This window comes from Melopsittacus undulatus, chromosome 9 (assembly GCF_012275295.1).
Source record: "Melopsittacus undulatus isolate bMelUnd1 chromosome 9, bMelUnd1.mat.Z, whole genome shotgun sequence".
NCBI lineage: Eukaryota > Metazoa > Chordata > Aves > Psittaciformes > Psittaculidae > Melopsittacus > Melopsittacus undulatus.
In genome coordinates, this window is record NC_047535.1 from 12,506,395 (window position 1) to 12,525,682 (window position 19,288).

At 48.8% G+C, this 19,288-nt stretch overlaps 1 long non-coding RNA gene across 9 annotated transcripts in view; it reads left to right on the forward strand.

Annotated features, from left to right (window-relative positions):
• The window catches only part of LOC115947613 (uncharacterized), a 41,988-nt gene that overhangs the window by 16,286 nt on the left and 6,414 nt on the right, over positions 1-19,288 (forward strand). For 5 of the 9 annotated variants that reach the window (XR_004549983.1, XR_004549984.1, XR_004549988.1 and 2 more), the window contains exons 7-11: positions 1,398-1,541; positions 2,259-2,400; positions 8,385-8,573; positions 9,487-9,610; positions 15,588-15,723. This is a non-coding gene — a long non-coding RNA (uncharacterized lncRNA). Of the gene's footprint in view, positions 1-1,397; positions 1,542-2,258; positions 2,401-5,550; positions 6,375-7,030; positions 8,574-9,280; positions 9,344-9,486; positions 9,611-15,587; positions 15,724-19,288 lie in introns of those variants that run through there. The other 4 variants (XR_004549987.1, XR_004549986.1, XR_004549985.1 and 1 more) reach the window with 4 other exon arrangements.

A 19,288-nucleotide genomic window follows, 5' to 3' on the forward strand; every position in this document is an offset into this window, starting at 1 on the left:
GTGTGAGTGTCCTTGTAAATCAAACAACTTGCTTTAGTGCTCACCAAAGAGCTGAGCTCTGCTGGAGCTTGGGAACATGCAGGATGTCAGCCATGGGAAGCTGGACCAGCATTAGATTTGGTACCACTCGACAGGTCTGAGGTCTTCAGATGTTGCTGTGCCCTGTGCTAGGTTACTGTGAAGTCCTCAAACAAAAGCAGTCCAAACCCACACACCTTTGGGTGCTGCAGAGGGAAGGAAATGTTCTCCACAGGTTGCACGTCCAAGTGCCTGCCTTGGCAAGCTCCTTCCTTCTAGGAGCTTGCAGCCTCCTTTCTCAATAGCCTCAAGACTTGGGACGTGATCCATGCAAGTTGTGCTGAGCTGGTAGAGCAGGGCTGGGAAGCTGCCAAGTGGAACACCGTGTTCCTCCCTAAACCAGGCGAATTTCCAGCTGTGAGCTGGTACAGCAGATACACTGTGATCTGATGACACAGAGGGACAGCTGGGAACCTGTAGTAGGGCTGTTCCTCTGTGAGATCTTGCACTGGGGCTTCCAACACAAGAGGGACATGGAGTTGTTGGAGTGAGTGCAGAGGAGGGCATGGTGATGCTGCGAGGGCTGGAGCAGCTCTGCTCTGGAGCCAGGCTGAGAGAGCTGGGCTGGGGCAGCCTGGACAAGAGAAGGCTCCTGAAGGGGAGACCTGAGAGCAGCTCCAGTGCCTAAAGGGGCTGCAGGAAACCTGGAGAGGGGCTTGGGACAAGGGCCTGGAGGGACAGGCCAAGGGGAATGGCTTGAACCTGCCAGAACAGGGGAGACTGAGCTGAGCTCTTAGGCAGAAGCTCTTCCCTGTGAGGGTGCTGAGGCGCTGGCCCAGGGTGCCCAGAGAAGCTGTGGCTGCCCCATCCCTGGTAGTGCTCAAGGCCAGGTTGGACACAGGGGCTTGGAGCAAGCTGCTCCAGTTGAAGGTGTCCCTGCCTGTGGCAGGGGTTGGAACTGGATGAGCTTTAAGCTCCCCTCCAACACAAACCAGCATCTGATTCACTTCACCTTCCAGTACTTACTGGTCCTTCTCAGCCTTTGTCCATACATGTAGGTGTGAACTTCCAGTGTTTGTTTTGTAAAGCCACACATCTGCTCTGCCACACGGATGTCATGTGTCTCTGTGGACACTCTGACCCTCCTAAAGCTAATGCCATGGCACAGAGACCATTCCAAGTGCTGCTTCTTTCTTTACCTGGTTCTTGGCTTGAGTTAACAACTCTTGCGTGAAACACAGAAATGGCTGGAGCAAAGATACTTTTGCCACCTCTGCTTTCTGGCTGGGGGCAGTTCAGCTCCTTTCTTTAGGCTCCTCTAATTTCCACTATCAGAAGTGCCCTGGAACAGCAGCAATTTGTTTTCTCTTCCAAGCCAGGCACCAGCACAGGGACTGAAAGCCGATGGCTGGGAGGAAGGAGTGGTTGTCACAGTCTGCCCATCCCCGTTGCCTCATTGCCCACATGTGGGAGTGCAGCCCCTCTGCAGCAGCTGTGGCCCCACAGAGCAGTGGCTCTCACAGGTATCACTCCATCCACAGCAGTGTCTGTGAGCGCAGCGTGCTCCTCAGCCTGGCTGCCTCCCATCCCTGCAGATGCCTCCTGCAGAGGCTGTGCATGTCTGCAGCAGCCTGCCCAGGCACGTTGCATGGGAGCTTTAGCTGGCTTGCTCTGAAGAGCCCCTCTGGCCCCTCCTGCAGCCATGCTTGCAGGCTCAGGCTGTAAGGACAGCAGCTCTGGTGTTAAGGGGTAGTCTCTGGACACCCCCCCTGAAGGCTCTAGGGACAGACAGACATTTCCAATCTCTTTCTGGCTCCCAAGGGTCCCCCTATTACTCCTGGAAATGTGTGGCATTGAGTTAAACTACATGGAGAGCTCGCAACTGAACAGCTTACAGCAGCACTACAGGTTTGGGCAAAGTACAGTCTTGCAGCTCTGCCCATAGAGACTTTTAAATGCAGAGAGCAGAGGGATCAGTGTGATTTCAGGGAAACAGGCATTGGAGCACTTGTGCTTTTTCCCTTCTGGTTCTAAAAGTTGGAATTCTCATAAAAATACAAGAGAAACACTCCTTAGAATTATTGTGCTGCTGAAACCATTGCTGGCTTTTTGGCATTTCCTCCTTCATCTTGTTCTCCTTTTTCTTCTTAAATTATTGTTTTTAGGGCTCTTTAGATGAGAACAGATTTGTGTTCTTCTTTTCCTGCTGCTCACCTGAAATCCTCATCTGCTTTTTGCAGTTCCCAACACAACCGTAAGCAATCTCCTGAACGGAGCGTTCTACCTTCAAGTGAAGAAAAGCAACTGAAGCAGATGGGCTTGTAAACAGCAGAGAGTCGGCTCTCCCACAGAGCTCCTTGCAGAGTGGAAAGGAGCAGAGTGGTTAGTAAACACTGAGCAACTTTCATTTTCTGGGCTGAAATGGGATGATCTGGGGGGGTAGGACAGTACAGGAACAGCAGCCATCACATCCTGGCACAATCAGCTACTCCCAGCAGAAGCTGTTCGTGTTTGAACTTGTAGCAAATTGGAGAATATGGGAAAGGGGGGTATGTTTTCCACATCAGGGAATTTGTGGATAAGGAAAACAAGATTCCCAGCAGTCCTTTTGCTCTAGCATTTTAGTCTTGGTTTCTGAAGAGGCATCCTGCTGTTTATCTGCCATTCTTCCCTCCCCGTGAATTACTTCTCAGACTATCAGTCAATCAGTAGCTTCATTGAGAACAGAATTACCCACAAGTTACCTGAAGTCTTGCAGCTGGACAGAGGAAGGAGAAACCCAAAGGAGAGTCCCCACTGATGGAAGGAACCTCCAGTATGCATCCATTTGGGGTAGCAGCAGCAGCCAGCTGGCCAGGCAGCTCCAAATGAGCGTGCACTGCTCTTTGTCCAGCCATGCACATGCAGGGCTTGGAAGTGATCAGGAATACTGCAGGGAATGGCAGGGAGAGAAGATGATCTGTGGGATCTAATTCCCTAATAACCCAGCTTAGGTTTCTCAGGGATGCGCTTGTTGCTGCAGTGTTCCACGAGTGCAGTGATGGTGAGGAGCTCCAAGGTGCATCAGTTTTGAGTGGGACATGCAGGGACCCCATCTGTCCATCCTGCCATGTCCTCTCCTGCAGGTGCACCACAGGGACAAAGGAGATGGGCAGAAAAGCCTGGTGCTGCCATGGACTATCAGGGCCTTCAGACCAGGCATTGGCAAACCTCTGAGTACATCTGGCTGTTCCCAAGAAGCAGGACATGAACTGCTTCCTGCAGGGACACATATCCCTGCCTATGTAAAGTCCATGTTTTCTTGCCCTTTCCTTACCCTGTGTGTAATACAGCCTAAGCCTGAAGCAGGCAGGCAGGTGTCTTCCCTTAGTAGAGGGCTGGGGGATCCTTATTTTTCTTTCACACTTGGGCAGGACCCTTTTTCCTGCCATTTCCAGCCACCCTTTGCTTCTCAGAGATTCCAGGGGGATTTGGTTGCTCAGCCTTAGAGCCAGGAAATGAATGGAGAGGGGCAGGAAAAGAAAGGAAACAGAGCAAGGAGCTTCACTTCCATCGTTTATTGAGCCCAGAGAGATTTCTCCAAACCACATGTTACCAGGTGTAAAAGAAATGAAAGATTATAACCAACATGGAAGGATGGAGCAGCCCAAAACTCCCACAGGCCAGTGAGTCTCCAGACACATTGGAGAGGCTTCAACAGCAATTTAATGTGTACCTGCTGGCAAACAGCAGCCCCTCCTCCTTGTGCCTGTCAAGAAGAGGTCCTGATTCATGTCAGTGCTTTCTTTCCTTGGACAGGGAAACTGCTGCAGATCCTGGGGAGTGCAAGAGTCACGGAGGAGAGAGCCTTAGGAAAGATAGTTCCACATTGGGATTTCAGAGAGGTTTGTGCTTAATCTAGGGTTGAAGAGTTTGTGTTTCTGCTGTTCTTGGGCATTGGGAGGGGAGAGATCACTGAGTCCCTGAGTCTTACTGTAAAATTATTAGAATCTGGAACAGATTCAAAAAAAGACATTTAGGGACAAGTAAATGCACAGAGCAGCTTGAATTTACCTCCCACCAGAGTCCATGCAGTCCTGGATAAAGCCACTGAAATGGGCAGGGCTTTAATCATAGAATCATAGAATGGTTTGGGTTGGAAAGAACCTTAAGATCATCCAGTTCCAACCCCCTGCCATGTGCAAGGACACCTCACACTAACCTGTGTCACCCAAGGCTCTGTCCAACCTGGCCTTGAACACCGCCAGGGGTGGAGCATTCACAACTTCCCTGGCAACCCATTCCAGTGCCTCACCACCCTCAAGTACGTATGTCCGGGGACTGAAAACACAGGAAGGAATGCTGAGGAGGAAGGGATAACACTTTCTTTGTTCTTAGAAAGGGAGAAAAAGCCAAAGTCACTGATTTCTTTTCCTGGGGATGTCTCAGCTGGACATGAACCACTACAGGGTAAGATGGTTCCAGAACCTGACACTGGCAGGACCAGGGGTTCACTTTGTTCTGGCACAAGTCATTCTGGCATTTCCAGGGAGATCTGTAATTGCAAGTAAGAACCTCAGAGGTTAATCGAGGTCTGACAAGCAGGTCGGCTGGTCGGGGGGCAGGAGGGGGCTTTAATGAAGTGTTTAGCTCAGCATTGCTTTAAGCATTAATTGTGCCTGGGAAAGGGAGCTGCAGTATCAGGAATGACACCCTCACACAGACCTGGAGACAGCGAATCAGGGGGTCTGGTGAAATCCCATCGCCTGTTACAGCAGATGGAAAAGAGCTCTGAATTAAAGGAATTGTTCCTGTTTGGTTTGGGCCTCACATAACTGGACTTTGGGTAAGGCCTGATTGCCTGAGAATGGGCGCTCAGCAGTTTCTGACAGGCTGTCAGAGGGAAGCTATCCAAAATGCAGACTATACACATCTGAATGAATTCCTTTTGCCTTATTTCTCTTTTGTGCTTTGTGTGTCATATTCTCCTTCCAGCTTTCCAGCATAGAGTGACTCTTCTACTTGTTCCCCTTTGCCTCCTGCTGAGTCAATTCCTTTATTTTCCACCATTATTTATACTGCAGCCACTCCTGGAATCTGGGAGATCTTCCTCAGAAGTCTCCTTGTCTCCTGAGCTTGCTGCCAGCTCTCCCACTAACACTTTGATTCTTTGCTACAGAGAGGAAGAAAAGGCCACAGAAGCATGCCATGGCACCCACTGAGGTGCCGTTACCCTGTAATTCTTTAAACACTCTCTATACATTTGGCTTCCAGAGAGGGACTCTTCATCAGGGACTGCAGCGATGGGACAAGGGGTGATGGGTTCAAACTGAAACAGGGGAAGTTCAGGTTAGATCTAAGGCAGAAGCTCTTCCCTGTGAGGGTGCTGAGGCGCTGGCACAGGGTGCCCAGAGAAGCTGTGGCTGCCCCATCCCTGGCAGTGTTCAAGGCCAGGTTGGACACAGGGGCTTGGAGCAAGCTGCTCCTGTGAAAGGTGTCCCTGTCCGTGGCAGGGGTTGGAACTGGATGAGCTTTAAGGTCCCTTCCAACCCAAACCACTCTGGGATACTGTGATTCTATGATTTATATTCGCTGAGAAATGCTGGAGCAGGAAGCCCACGGCCTGAACTGGTGTTGGCACCTAGAAGAGAAGCAAGTGCTGTGGCCAGGTATTGGGCACCCATCTCTGGTTTTGGTTTGGACACTGACTCACCCGGTGAGCTCGGGGAAATAATTTCCCTTCTCTGTGCACCTGCTTCCACTCCCCACCTCCAGTTGCCTCCTGGTTGGGCTCGGTGCTCTTCAGGACATGGTCTGTCTCTCACTGCATGTACATACAGCGCCTCAGCACAATGGAGCCTTGTCTTGGTTGGAGCCTTAAGGTGTTCGTGTCATCCAAACAGGAATAAAAGGTATGCCCAGACAACAAGACTAGCTTCCCGGACGTGCTGCTCTGCAAGCATGTCTGAAACCTGGTGTGCTGGGAGCTGCCTCTGTTCCTAGTTCATGACTTCTCCCAGCCAGCCGGCAGTGCATTACCTGGTTCCAGTTACACCACAGAGGTGAACTGGCACGTTCCCAGTTCCACTGGGAGCTAGTGTGAAATCACTGAACTCATTTTGCAAATTCCAGCAGAGCCTGATAGGAGCCTCCATCCCTGCAGCCCCGGATGGGAGCCTCCAACCCTGCAGCAGTGGATCTGAGCCTCCATCCCTGCAGCCCGGGACCTGCGCCACCTCCCTGCGGGTGCGGAGCTCCTCACTCAGCCCTGAAGCTCAGAGCCAGCCCTTCCCACTCTTAGCCCACACTGGCCTCAGCCTGTTCCACTTTGCCAAGGGAGAAACGAGCAGAGACATTTCCCCCCCTCGTCTGAGGAGGTGCGTGCACGTCTCGTTGGCTTTTCTTCTTGACCACGGGCTTTTGCACAGCCTCTTCCTCCCGTTGCCTGTTCATTCCCTGCACTCCATCTCACCTTTTGCATTCCTCCCTGGTTTGATACAGCGTCTCGCTGGTCCTGCTTCACACCAAGAGAAGGGGTATTAGATGGATTCCCCATAGAGTATAAATTGAATGGAGAGAAGTGGCTGGTTTCCCAGCAATAATTTATCTGATTAAAAAAATACTCCCCAAACTCCCCTCCCCTCTGCTGGTCCCGCGGCCCCTCCAGCAGGAGCACTGGCACTCGGGCTGGCGTTTGAACTGCATTATTCAAATGGCTGGAAGGGGGATTTAGATGGAAAAATAACTGTCAAAAGATGTCTCTCGGGGGATTTTCCCAGAGCATGAGCTCTGAAATTTGGATCCTGGGTTGTTGGATGGAGGAGGCAGAGAGTAAATAATTGTGAGTCAAGGACCACTGCGATTGCCAGCTTTGCCCTCATCTAACAAACACCTTACACAGATCGGCGCAGATGCTCACACACGTGTCCCCACACACACACTTCATAGAGGAAGCCATTCGCAGGAGCTGCAGAGCACAGCAAGCTGTTCTGCTCTTCCCTTCTCCTCTCTCTTTTGTTTTACCTCACTTCAGGGCTGATTTCAAATACAAGAAGAAATCTGCTTCAGAAAATGCCCATCTGCCTGTGCAGGTTTTATTCCTGTCAAATCAGCGCTGTCCAGAGCTGCTCATTTTCTGCTCCTGCCACCAACATTCTTTTACTCACACCGAGTGTTGTAATCGGGGAATGGGAAAGTCACCCTGAGGCCCACTCTTCATCACAGCAATGCATGGAGGTGACCTGAGCTCCACATTTCTGGCCCATCTGTATTGCGCTGTTGCCTTTTCCTTCGCGGGAGAGCGCCAGGTATTTTACATTTCATCCTGCTCCCACAGACTGCAGTGATTTATAACAGGAGCTGCCTTATTAATGTCAAGGGCAGAATTGCTACCAACATTCCAGCTGCAAGAGCGTATGGAGATCATTCCATTAGCTGTAGCATGATCCCAGCACCCAGGGCTGTAGCTGATGTTCCTCTCTCTGCTCGCAGCCTCAGCCAAGTCTGGGTGCTGGTTTCTGGGCCAGTGGGTGAGACATGAACAGGCCCATTCCAAGCTAGAGCTTTTCAACCTCGGAGCAGCCCAAAGCGAGTGGTGGGGCTCAGGTTTCCGTGCTTTTGACAGAGGCACTGCTGGGATGGAACCTCTCTCTGCTCCTTCTGGAGGATTTACACTGCCACAAGCCTTCATTTTTTCCAGATGTTTTACCTAATAAATCAAGGAGTCTCATCAGAGGATTCGAATCCAAAAGCTGTTACCATGACTTCAAAGGCACAGGCTGGAATGGAAAGAAGCAGCGCAGACATTTTGTACCACTCTAGTCACTGGTCATGAAAATACACTCTGCTTCCAGGCTTTTTTTTTGCTGTGGATCCCAAAACTCCACTGTGATTAAATGAAAAGGTGCTGTGCTCCTCCAGCCAGCCTTTGCTTTAAAGAATCGAGCTGCAGCACTCACAGCCCTATGGTTGGCAGTAGCTGAGGACGGGGCTGGTCCTGGGTGGAGGTGAGCCCTGCCACCCCCTGTCCCAGATCAGAGCCTGTTCTTGCAGGGTTGGACTCGTTCTGTGTCTTCAGCTCAGTACAAGGCCTCGTGTTCACCCTGAGAGCTGGTTTAAGCTATTCCCATATAAAGGATTCAGATGTCCATTCATGTGCTTCAGGTGCTTGGGAGAGGGGAAGATAAAGAGTTACATGGCTGCAAAATGTTATTGTTCAAATTGGTTTGTTCCTTAGTGGAGGATGTAACTTTCTTCTTTAAAGATAGTAAACCCTTTCTTTTCACAGTGTCTACACAGTGTCATTTGCTTTCACTGTTACATTGCTAAAGATAAATGCTCTGGTGTTTTGAGAAACTGCTGTGTATGTGTTTCTAATTACTTGATAGCAGGGTACTGGTGGAGAATGTAATGAAGGAAAGCAGCAGAAGAAAGAAAAGCTGTTCCTGTGGGTAGGTGAGCAGAACACCTACAAGGTTGTGTTTCGGCTTCCTGCGCTCCCAGAAAGTGCTGGTGTGGCTCCAGCTGCCTAAGTTAGGATCCATTCTGCAGCAGCTCCTCCTGACAGCAGTACCAAGGTAAGCTGCTCTTCTTCACCCTGTCCCTCATCTCCCCTGCCCATGCAGATACATGAGGGGCCATCCACCAAACAGCTTCCCACGTGGATTTGTCTCAGCACTCCAGCACTTGTATGAGCAGGACCGAGTGGGTGGTGCCAGGCAGGAACAGGATGCTGGTGGCAGGAGGGAGAAGGTGGTGTGGCTGGGAGCCTCTTCAGCCGTGAGGAGAGGTGCCTCAGTTGAGTTTCATGAGAGGATTTGGCTGGCTTTGCCCCAGGGCTGCCCTGTGCTGCCTCCCTGCAAAGCCATGAGGAGGGGAAGCTTGGACAGCCCCCTGGGGGTACCTGCAGCCGGGGATGTGAGCGGTGACTCTGCCCTGTGCTGTCTGAGGGTTCTGGTACATGAATAAGTTGTCACCGTGGGGCTGTGGAAGGAGGGCTGCGCTATCCCTGTCTTACATTGGTTGCAGGTTCAAAGCACATGGAGAGCTCTTACTGCAAAGCAGATGTGTGGTAAAGTGCTTGTGGGGCAGGTCTGTAAGGGGAGTGGAGGCTGCAGCCCCTGGAGTGTTGTGAAAATACAGTGCAATCCCCAGTAAACACGGTAATCCATAGAACAGACCTGGGATGCGATTTTACTCCAGTTAGATCATATTCCATATGTCCCAGGCAGCAAACAGGGCATTTCGTATGTATGTAACCACCATGGTTGCCTGAGAGGCAGATGTTTTGGAGAAAGGGACGTCATGAGGCATTCTGGTGGAGGGCTGTCAGAGAGAGAAGAGCCAGGTACCTATCTCCTGGGCACTAATGGTGTGTTCAGGCTGAAAAATCAGCTCATCTCCATGTTGGTAATGGAGTAACAGTTACCATGATGCAGCCTCTCTCTGCCGCAGGCTTAGAGAAATTGCTGCTTGCCTTTTCCTCCCCAGGATGCTGAACCCAGCACCCCAAACTGCCACGGCTGCTCGGGACTGGGGACATCTAGAATGCAACGTGTGGAGCTGTCAGAATGGAATGGGAGCGGCACAGATCGGCTTCGGGAGCCAAAAATAGGTACTATCATTTCTGAGCTGGAGCCTCCCTTCACTCTCCCCACCCAGCCCTGCCTATTTGGCACATGCAGCACATGATCATAAGTGTTCATGTTGCACCAAATTAAAACACATTCCTAAACCAAGCAGTGCATTAAGTAGTGGACAGGCTTTGGAGGCAGGGTGTGTTATGACATGGATCCTAAATTGGGGACCGTCAATGATGATGGTTTGCAGATTTTCTATGGGCAATGGGTATAGAAATGAGCACAGCTCATCTGCTGCATTGCCATGTGGGAGGATATCAGAGATGTTCAGAGATGTGCTGTAATAGGGAGCTTGAATTCCTTTCACCAAAGAGCTGCTCAGATACTTGTAATTGAATGATTGAGTGATGAATGTGGCCCATTTGAGATTTCTCTGGATCTTTTCTCTCTTTTATTCTGCAGCTCTGTGGATCTGTCATGCTTTCACCTTTGAGTCTGCTCTCTGGAATCAGTATTTGTCTGCTTCTGCCAAACCCCAAAAGCTGCATTTCATTAAAAACCCTGATTATTCAGGAAGGGTGAAGTTTGATTCACAAGGATAACACTCTTTGAAGGTAGACTCCTTTAGCAGTGACTGATTTAAATGGTTCCCATTTTAGTATGCCTGTTATGCTGTTCTCAAGGCCACACAAAGGAGGAGGAATTGTGCAAGGCCATATAAATCAGGGTTAGTTATAGGGATGTCAAACACAACTGCACTGTGGGGTGTTAATAGTGAGCAGGCACGTAGTCAAAAGCAAGTCAGAACTAACTAACAAAAGCCACAAAGCTAATCTGTCTGGTTCTTGATGCTTCCCAAAAGCTCACTGTCTGCACACTCATGCTCTGTTCTGGGAGAAGCTTGGGGTGTTAGGCTGATCCATATCACATTTTCAAAGTGTTCCAGTAATGGGATGAGTTGCTTTGGTGGAACATCTTTGGATCTCAACTTCTTCCATCAGGAAACATCTAAAAATGAAGCAGTGTGAGCACATAACCATGCCACGTCTCTTCCTGCTTACTAACACCAAGCTCTCTCCACTGGATTCATGCTCAACTAAAGCAGTGGTGACCTGGCCACTGGACACACAGCAGGGACCTGTTGGGTTAAGCTTCAATTGAGGAGTTTGTCATTGTGTGGAGGAAGAAAACTCCCCATCTTTGGCATGGAAAGAAGAGATTCCTCCTGTCCCAGCAGCACTTTATGGGCAGGGTGGAGGGCAGCCAAGGAAATATAACCAGATTGAGAAATGTAAAAACCCTTTCAGTGCACACTTGAAGAGAAGGCTCTAGAGCATCATTTCCTGTGTGCCTGACCACAGGTACTGCACATGCCATAGCGTATGGGAAGCTTTGAGCACTTCAGGTTTGCAGAGGTTTCTGCTCACTCTTTCCATCACTTGCTCTTGTCTTTAAGACTCAAGGCTGCACGATGGACCGTGAGTCTTGAAGGCAAGTTTATGGGCACTGAGCATGTCATGGGGGGACAGAGTTTTCTCTCTAGAATGGTGGTGTGATTTTTGCAGCTTTCCAGATACCTGTTAGTCCAGGAGAGAAACTGAGCTCAAAATTCCTGAAAAGTGGTGTGTTTTCTAGCCCAAAAGAAGCTGTTAGAGCTTTAAAATCAGCCATGAGATGTTCATTTTTACAGAAGGAATTCAAGACAGTGGGAAGTTTCAGGGACTGAATGTAACTTGTGAGCCAGGATCTTGGATGATCTCATGAGTCCATAGGGCAGACGGCACACACATACATGCACGTGCGCCTGCGGGCACATACCGCTGTGGTTTCTGAGTTAGATTTTGTTATTTCTCAATATTCCCATTAATATTCAAAGTATTTATCTTGGTTGCTGGTAATTACAGTAGTGAAAGTGCTGACTCTTCTGGGACATGACGTTGGCTTGGGACAACCCAACATTTTTGTGGGGGCCTGCAAAAACTGTTCTGCCCGTTACCCTCCAACCCCAAGAGCATTCCCGGTTCCTCTCATAGCATCCTTAAGCACAGCTCTACATCGTCCGTGTAGATGAATGTCATGACACTTCCAAATATTATTTCTTTTCCAGGATTTCTGGGTCATCACTCTAAGCTGTTTGAGTTCTACCTCTTCCTAGTAAGAAGGGCTTCAGCTGTCTCAGCTCTGAACCTGCAGCATCACTCTATTTAATAGATTATGTTGTGGAAATAAACACATTTGGCAAGACTGGTGAGCAGGGAATGAGGAGAGCATATGCTGGTACCCTGATGTGGAAGACAGTAAATGGAATAGGAAAGGGATAGTCCTCATAGGGAGAACAAGCTGGGTGAACTCCAGGAAGGGAACAACAGAGGGTGCTGCAGGTCACAGCTGAGCTGGCCTATGAAGAGGGTGGCACATGTTTCAATTGAGGTGCAGGGATGCAGTTGTGATCCCTGGGGGTGATGGGTTGTGTTGTAATGGTCACAGGAATAACTGGATGGGAATGATGGGTCAGGAAAGACTGAGGTGCAGCTGGACGATGCCAGGTACTAAGCAGCAGTTAGTGTTAGGAGCTTGCGTTTTCCTTTAAAACCAGGTCAAGCAGAGTCCTGCTTCCTTTCCCAAGCCAAAGGGCTGCGTTTAGGAAGCTGCAGCTCAAACATCCAGGTTGCCTGTGGGAGCCAGGGGCGCTGTTGGACAGAGCAGAGGAAGCACTCAGACACTCACAGGTGCCATCCAGCTCCGTGTGCAAAGGCTGGATGTTGCCTTTGTGAACATTTGGCAATTATAACATATCATGTGCGTCAATAATGCCTCTAACTTGCCTTAATACCTTTATATGAGAATAAAATTTGTTCTTGTATGGTGCTTTTCATGCTCGAGGCAGTTCAAAGCGCTTCGCTAAGCACGATAATGAGTTAGATCCGGGGAGCGCAGGGATTGTGCAGGCAAATACAGGGACTACTACGTGCTCTGCAATAGCTCACAGAGCAGCCTCTGCTAGGAATGGTTTTATTTATTGAGGGGAGGAATGCTGGCTGATTCTTGTGCTTGTCCTGTGGAAGAGTTTAATGCTCTTCAGCTTCCATGGTGAAACTGGAGCCAACAAGAGACCTCAATGAGGGGCAGCACGTGGAGCTGTGCAGCACCAAGGCAGCCGTGTCTGCTGTGCTGAGGGGCCCAAGATCAGCTGCAGCCCTCAAGCATGAGATTTACCTTTCTCAAGCTTATTACATTCCTCTGAACCCTCTCCCTTGCCTTTGTGCTGACTCTGTTATTTGATGCCCTTATTTACCTTGAGTTTATTTCTAAGGCAGAAGACTTTCTTGTGCAGTACTTTCCACCCCTAGGTCTAGAAGAGGAATTACTGAGTTTTACGGTGACACTGTGAACCCCGCTGGGCGTATGGTTGTTCTCCACTGGAATAAAGGGAGATTTAAAGCTAGATCCAAGGAGACATCTGAAGAGAAATGTGCACAAAATTTAGGCTCCTTAGTCCAAAAAGGAGTCCTGAAAAACCTGCTCTCGGCTTTCCCTGCTGCAGGAGCTCCTGTGCATTGCAGAGTCCTAACTTGCACTGCTTAACTTTTTCCTGAGCCTTCTCACAGGTACCTGGGGGGATGTCTTCCCATAGAGACCTTTTCTGCTGAGCAGCTGACAGAATGGCTGGTGTTTCTCCCTAAAATACTCGGATCAACATGAGCTGCTGTGCTGGAGGAGGGCAGTAGCTGTTCCACTGGCCTGCCCAGCTGTGCTGGTAGATAGATACCCTGTGCATGACTGCAAACCACCGTGTGCAGCCCAGGCTGCAGAGTAAAATCACGTCTTTTTACCTTGTCTAGAAAAGGTCAGATGATCCCTAGAACATTCCCCTTGGCTTCTACAGAAATATACCAATGACTGGGACACCCTTCTGACTATTCTATAGGCCTTGATGGAAAGGATACATGATCCAGTTGGCCTCTGCAGCAGTATTTTTCCATAGGGAGCCAGCTTTTTCCTGTTACTGTATGACGAGTCTTTGACTACAGAAGCCTAATGAGTGGGGTCAAAGAGGAAGATGCTTGCCCTCTATGTGTTGTCTCAGCGTACACATCTTCAGAGACTCATTACTTACACACCAACCTGGCCGGTGCGGTTGAGGGCTGCTCAGTGTATTGTGCTTGCTGAGCGTTTGCCTTTGTGGCAGAGGCTCTACTCTTTGGTGTCCCCGGGCACATGCAGCAGTTATAATTAGCAAAATTGTTAAAGACAGTTTATTTGGCATTTGTGATGCCCCAGGAAGAATCCCACGTTGAAGGATAGCTTTGAAACTCCTCCTTATGCTCCTGTGAGGCCACTTACGCTGCTATTCCTGGGAACAAAGAGAACTTGCATCACTTTTCCAGATCTCCCCATACCCAGTGATTTGTGAGTTCACTCTGAGTAACAGCTATTGCCCCTCTGGAGTCAGGGGCACCAGAGGGTTTCAAACTGCATTGCAAATGGGGCAACCCCGTTGACCTGAATAGAGCTGGTCAATTTGGAGTGTAAACAGGAATCTTATGGAACTCACTTCCTAACCATTATGGCAGTGAGGATGGCAAGGTGCCACTTCAGGCTCCTCTGGAATGGGACAGGGAGAGCAAGACTACACCCAGCTAAGACTGTAAGTAAAGACTAATATGACCTCTAATTGAAACCAGACAAAACCAGCCTACAAGTGCTTTGCAAAAAAGTGGAAAGCAAATGCTTTCTGTGTAGGCATTAATCTTCATGCCTGACTAGGGTCGTTAGCAGTAGTGAGAGTGCATGCAGAGAAATTAGCTCACTCAGCACCAGTCTGTAAAGGTCTGTGTCCAGTTTGGCCCTTAATTCTGTTTATCTGGGGCTATAAATAAGCTCCTTTCAGTCTCCTCATAAAGATCTGTATATCAGGTCTACTCTTGCATGTAAAGATCCATCATGAATTGCTTGGGCAGCTGAATTGGGTAGACAGTTCACTTTTCAATGATATCTTAACTTTACATCCTTTTCTGCTGGGGCAGAAATGCTGGGGATTACTTCAACCTTACTGTAATCTGCTTGTACACAGTGCTTTTCTAATTTCATGCCTAGGTACAGCATTTCCATTACAAAGGAGTTTTGTTGCTGGAGCTCTGCTGGTCTGGGTCTTCCCAAAGCTGATCAGAGCTTCTGGTCATGTGCTTCTGCTCTCTTCCCTCAGAACAAAACATCATCTACACAGATCCTGGGCTATCAAAGGCCATGAAACAGTTCAAGTGCCAAACACAACCTAAACGGCAGCCTGAGAAAATTATGGCTCCCATAGGGGCTGTTGAATACACACAAACGTATGGTCTGTTTTCCTAACGTGCCTGTCAGAACCCTGCTGATGCCTCCAGCAGAGAGAACTATTTGGCAGAGGCCACTTCCCCCCAAACTTTACTCTTTGCAGGAAACAGAAAATGTTCTTTTCCTACATATTTATTTGTGCTTGACTCTGATCACAAAGGGCCGCATTTTTTCCCTTTCTCTGGTGACCCATGAATGTCCATGTGCTCTCAGTTCTGCAGTTCCTCTTATCTTTCACAGACCTCTGAACCTTTTCAACCTTTCCTCTGTGCCTGCCATACTCCATGCAGAAATTCCATCAGGAGATGAGCTTTCAGATGTGTGAACTCCATTCAGGTTTACGTAGCACCCTGTGCAGGCTTCCCCGTGTCATTAAATTCTCATTCTCCTGTTCAGGTACTCTGGTGAAGGTGTTCTCCTGTGAACAAGGCTTTTCAACACAAGCATCTATGCTGCTAATTTTTCAGACCATTTTGCTGTCTGTTGTGCCCCCAGACATTTAACAGTAGATTCCTTTACTCAGAGAGAAGATCCCCACTGCAGCTTAGAGCAGTTTTATTCACTGCCCAATTGCAAGAGTCTGATTATACCTCTTCGAGGGGGGGGTTTAATTGAGATCCCAGCACTGCAGAACTTGGGGTACAAATTCTAAGGAGTTAATACCTGTTTCTCTTTCAGGCTGTGTGCTGCTGCTGTGTCACCCACCCTCCAGAGGCCCAGGGAGTGCTCGGAGGGGGGATTTTGTCCATGCTGATGGCTGCATTGGCATTCCCGTGTTCCTGATGTCATCACGTGCATTACCCTTTCCCTAAAGGTGGGGACTGGTTTTTGTTGCTCATCCCACTCTTCAGACCCATTGTGCAGGTTTTTGCAGGCTGCTTCCGAACACTACAGATCCTGCTCCCTTCCCCTGCAGCTTTTTGGGTTACTGGATCTCTCTTCTCTCAGTCAGCATTAGGATAGATGAGGTGACTTTCCAGTGCTGCTTTAACAGATCCACAGCCAGAAAGATGGGCTCCAGGTCAGCTCCTGTGGTGCAGCAGATCCAGTACTGGGCTCATTGATGCCCATGTTAATTGTGAGTAAAAAAAATCTGCTTTTGTGTGGTTTGTTCCAAAACCCAGTCAGGATCTCTTAGGTGAGTTCAGTTACCCTTTCAGCACTGCAAGTAAGATATTCAGGTGAGAGAATCAGAGCTTTCTGTGCTTAGGCATTCTTTACATACATTATAGCTGCCATTTTTAGGTGAAGTGCAAGGTTTCTTTGCTTTGTCACATCGAACATGATTGGCATCATTCACCTGCATCAACTGGAAATTAGTAAAACCTTTTGTGTGTCAGAACTGACTGCAAAAGACTGAAAGAGCTGGGCTGGATCAGCCTGGAGAAGAGAAGGCTCCTGAAGGGGAGACCTGAGAGCAGCTCCAGTGCCTAAAGGGGCTGCAGGAAACCTGGAGAGGGGCTTGGGACAAGGGCCTGGAGGGACAGGCCAAGGGGAATGGCTTTAACCTGCCAGAACAGGGGAGACTGAGATGAGCTCTTAGGCAGAAGCTCTTCCCTGTGAGGGTGCTGAGGCGCTGGCCCAGGGTGCCCAGAGAAGCTGTGGCTGCCCCATCCCTGGTAGTGTTCAAGGCCAGGTTGGACACAGGGGCTTGGAGCAAGCTGCTCCAGTGGAAGGTTTCCCTGCCTGTGGCAGGGGTTGGAACTGGATGGGCTTTAAGGTCCCTTTAACCCAAACCATTCCATGATTCTATGATTCATCTTTCTAGTTTGGAAATTGCTCTTGGTGAAGTATTTGCCCTATTGTGTGTCAGGGTTCTCATTGCTCACTTCCTGCAGCAGGAGCCTGTGCGCAGCACGTGCTGTTTTGGGAGGTTTCTGGAGGCACTGTACTCCATGGACTGCTGCATTTGCCAGAAACTGGATGCACTACTTGAAAAAAATGAAAGAGAATAAGTGAACATGAGGGTTTCATCCTGATGTCTTTCACTGGTACTTTTTTTACAGCTTTCTTTTTAAGCTAAGCATGATACATGAGCTCTGCTCTTTAGTAAAAACACCCTTTAACAGCAGTAGCAGCAGTAAACATCAGAAGCATGTCACTAATACTATTCCATGTCATCCCCTATGTTGCTTTCTCCCAAAGCAGCACCTCCTGAATGACTTGGGAGTGTGAGAAGTAGTGCCTTGCTGTGGATGGCAATCCCAGAAGGAGTAGATGAGTCCTACCTGAAACCTGGTAAGCGGGCAAGAGATCAAATGGAGAAAGCTGGACCACCACTTGAAAGGATGGTTTACACAAAGCTAACAGGTCATGAAGCAAGCATCAGCGTGAAAGAGGGTGTTAGAGGCAGACTGCAGCCATTTGGGGCTAGAAAAACACCAGATTTGTGAGAAAGCTTTTCTTCCTCTGTCAAATATATCTTATTTGTTACCTGCCTCAGAGGGTTCGCATCCAGAAAATGTCATTTCTTTTCTCCATAGAATGTAAATGTTCATTCCAGATGATACAGACATAAACCTCAATTTCATCTCTGAACATGGAATGAGAGTTTCTGAACATGGGTTCTGAATATGGAATGAGAGTCTTTTTGAGAAACAGATTTCTTATTGAATATGTACACTTCTGTACTTCAGAAATGAAGGGTACTTCTGATAGCCTTAACCCTTTTCTCTACCAATTTCCCATTTTTAGCAATGGAAATTTATTCCAAGTGTCTGAATTCTTTCCAGTTTTTGGTAGTGATTCTACCTGTTCTATAGGAGATGGCTTAGCCCCTTCACCTCTTCTTGGGCCAGGCTACTGGGTGGGCAGTGATGTTCAAAAAGCACCAGTCTATCACTGTGGGTGAACATCCTTTAGTCTCCTGCTCTGTTTAGTATCTGTGAACATCTTTGTGTTTCACTTAGACACAAAGTCACATTCTGACCTCTTTGAAACTCATTTCATATTTCTTAGAATCAATACACTTCAAAGGCAGTAGCAGAAATGCCAGGCAGTCAATAAGACCAGTCAGGTTATGCTAGAAGTAAAAGCGACGTGTTGTAAGGGCAACGTTTTCTTAAGGAACTGCTATTCAGGCATATTTGTTGTTTCAATTGGTCTGATTTAGTGGCTCAGGCAGGGGCTGCACTGGAGCATTCTGACCCTAATTTGATTTCTAAAGCTGCCATTCAGGTACTAAGGAAATAAAAATATGTGGTAAAACCACCTTGTGACAGCAGACATACAGCTCCTGATGTGCTTAATGCACAGCGTACCCGCTGGGATGATACAAGGGTTCATGCCACAAGCGCCTGCGTTTCATATCCCATTGGAGTTGCGTGTTTTGCTCTCATGGCTTTGATCGCTGGGCCCCTGGCAGGAGCATGGAAAAACGGGAGAACGGTTGTGTTCTTCCAGAACTGTTGCCCTAAAGGGATGTTTAAACAAAAAGCCCAAATTAATGCCAGTGAGAAGTGCCAGATTGACAGCTTCAGGAGTGAAGCGCTTCACCTGTTTGCAGGCTGCCCACGTTTTATCTGCTGGAGCTGTCAGCCCAGTATCTTCCTCAGCACAAAATGGATTCTTTTCTTTCTAAACTGTCCTCCTGTCTCCAAATTGCTCAGTCCTACGTCTGAGACAGATTCAGGCAGCACTAATGGGGGGGGGGGGGGGGGGAGGGAAGAAGCCGCAGAGCTGAAAACTAGGAAGAAATGCTGGCAGATTTGCCCTGTTCTTGGAGATGCTTAAAATTTGCAGGAGGCTCAAAATGATTTAAAACTTAAATGTATGCAGAATGATTCAAGGCATAGCTCTGCTTTCAAACTAGAAGCTGCTGGGAACAGAGCTTGTTTCTCTCCTTAGCAAATCAGGGCTTTATCGCTGTTGCTGCTCTCTTGAAAGAAACCTTCATGCTCACCTCCGGCAGCTGCCCAAACAAGGTCTTGTCCAGCCTTTTGCAGCATGTCCAGGAGCTGCAGCATAGAATTATGGGACGGTTTGGGTTGGAAGGGACCTTAAAGACCATCTAATTCCAACCTTCCACTAGAGCAGGTTGCTCCAAGCCCCCTGCAGCCTGGCCTTGAACACTGCCAGGGATGAGGCAGCCACAACTGCAGGACCCCTACCCTCCTTGGTGGGAAGGTGCTTTGAGAGGTACTGTGGTCATGGTGCACAGATTGTGTGGCAGGAGGCCAATGGCAAAAGATGAGTCCTCCAGGACTCCAGGAATCCTTCAGTGGCACCTGATGAGCCTGAGGAGTAGAGACCTCGTGTAAATGAGGGCTTGGATCTGTTGCTTTATGGCCCTGGTAATGAGCTGCTGAATTTACTGGATCGAGTCAGATTTGGTCTCTGCACGTTAATGCATGAATAAATTGACATCTAAAGCTGCACAG